Here is a 2,552-nt window from a genome sequence, read left to right as displayed (position 1 = left end):
ACTTGTTTTTCTTGCACTGGCGAGGTGTCCCAGTACACTGTTAGCTATACATGATGACTGTAGGCATTTTGTCTTGCTTCTGATTTTAAAGAGAATGAGTTCAACATTTCAACATCAATTACGATGCTTGCTGCAGGTCTTTGTAAATGGCCTTTATGGATGCTATGGTTATTTACTTCTTTTTCTAGTCTGTAAGAGTTTTGTTTTTGTTTTTTTTAAATCACTAATAACAAATGTATTAACACGTGCAAGGATTGTTCTAAATGCTTTACATACATACATTATTTTAATCCTCACAACACACCTATGAGGAAAGTACTATTATTATTATTATCTTCATCTCTATAAATAAGGAAACTGAAACCCAGGGACATTAAAGAAGCTCCTGGAGGCTACAGAGCTCCTTAAGCATACAAGACCAGGCAGCCTAGCTCCAGAGTCTGTTTGTAACACTCTCAAACTTCTCATTGGATGTTGAATTTTATTAAATCCTTCATGTACATCTATTGACATGATTGTGTGGTTTTCTCCTTTATTTTATCTATGTGGCCAATTACATGAATCATTTTCCTGATATGAACCCAATATTGCAGCTCTGGCACAAACCTACCATGGTTGTGACGTATGAACATTCCCCTACTGCTGGATTCAGCTCTCCAACATCTGTTAACGATTCTGCATCTACGTTAATAAGTTAGACTGGTCTAGAGTTTTCCACCTTTGTACTGTCCCTGTGGTTCTGTCATCAGGTTAGACTAATCTTATTTAATAAGGTGGAGAGTTCCCCTTCTTTTTCGAGTCTCTGGGGGAGTTGGTTAAGATTATAAATGTTGGGCTTCCCTGGTGGCGCAGTGGTTGAGAGTCCGCCTGCCGATGCAGGGGACGTGGATTCGTGCCCCGGTCCGCGAAGATCCCACATGCCGCGGAGCGGCTGGGCCCGTGAGCCATGGCCGCTGAGCCTGCGCGTCCGGAGCCTGTGCTCCACAGCGGGAGAGGCCACGTCGGTGAGAGGCCCGCGTACCGCAAAAAAAAAAAAAAAAAAAAAAAGGAAAATAGAAGATTATAAATGTTCCTGAAACATTTGGAAGAACTTTTCACCTACCAGGTGAAAAGTTTGGAAGAACTTTTCACCTACCAGACTTTCGGCTGTTTCCTTTGTGGGAAAATGCTTAGCGACCAACTGAATGTCTTCAATGATATAGGACTGTTCGGGTTTTCTGTCTCTTCTTGAGTCTGTTTCGGTAAATGATTTTTTTTTTTTCTGGGAATTCACACATTCCGTTGAAATGTTCAAATGTCTTAACATCAAGTATTTAATAGTACCTTTTGTCTCTGCCGAATCTGTAATGTGTCCTGTTTTTCATTCTTAATGTTTATTTTCGCCATTTCTTTTTTCCCTTGATTAATCATAACAGAAGTTTTTCAGTATTATTAGCCATTTCAAAAAGACAACCTTTGAATTATATTATCCTTTCTACAAATGTGTAATAATTTACACACTACTATAATTTCTGCCTTTCATGGTTGTCTTCTAATTTCTTTAAAGTTATTCTACTTTGTTCCATTTTAAAGAAGTTATTTGCTTTATTCTTTAAAAGTTATTTCATTTATTAAAAAGTTATTTGCTAAATGCCATGACAACCTCTAGATCTCAGTAGCTTAATATGGTTCAGGTTAATTTTCATATCACAGCCCAAGGCGGGCTGGTCTGGAGGACTTGTTCTCCCTGGAAGCATTCAGGAGTCAGGGGTCCTTTGGTCAGTGGCTCCACCGACCTCTAGAGCTACAGGGTCCTACAAGAATGCGTGGCATCAAGCTGGGCATTGAAGGAAGGGAGAGAAGGGATGCCTGCACAGCCAGTCCTAAGGGGGCAGCCCGGGAAGTAGTTCCCATCACTTGGCCCTTGTTCCCTGGGCCATAACTCAGTCACATGAGTACCTAGCTGGGAGGCTGGGAAACTGTCTATCACAGATCCTTCTCTTATTGGTTTAGAGCTTTTTTTTTTTTCTTTTTCAGAGTGAGTATATAAGCTATAAATTTTCTTCTGCCTTTGCTTTTCACTGGATCCGACGGGTTTTGATGTGTAGTTTTCATTTTCTTTATCATTCAGTTCTAAATGTTTTCCTCTTTTCCATTATTTTTTTAATTTGTTTGAATCATTAATTGTTTAAAGATACATTTTGTTAATTATTCTTGTATATCTGTCCATTTCTGCTTTAGATGTTTTGTGGCTATATTTTAATCTATATTTGGGGGCTCTATTTTTAGGTCCACGCCAGTTCAGAATTGTTATATTTTCCTGGTGATGTAAACATTTTAATCTTTTGCAGTGACTCCGTTTATGTCTAGTAACGGCATTCGTTTTAATATTATTTATGTGCTACATATAATGTAGTTATATCGGGGGGTTTGTTTGTTTTTGTTTTAGTTTTTGGCTAGTATTTACTTGAAATATCTTTTTCATTCTTCCTTTCCACCTTTCTGGGTCCTGTGTTTAAGTGTGTCTTAGCAAACAGGATACAGCTAGTTCTTTAAAATCTAGTCTGGTGATT

The sequence above is a fragment of the Neophocaena asiaeorientalis genome, unplaced genomic scaffold (assembly GCF_003031525.2).
Source record: "Neophocaena asiaeorientalis asiaeorientalis breed wild unplaced genomic scaffold, Neophocaena_asiaeorientalis_V1.1 scaffold44, whole genome shotgun sequence".
Classification (NCBI taxonomy): Eukaryota; Metazoa; Chordata; class Mammalia; order Artiodactyla; family Phocoenidae; genus Neophocaena; species Neophocaena asiaeorientalis.
This window is presented reverse-complemented; position numbering follows the sequence as displayed.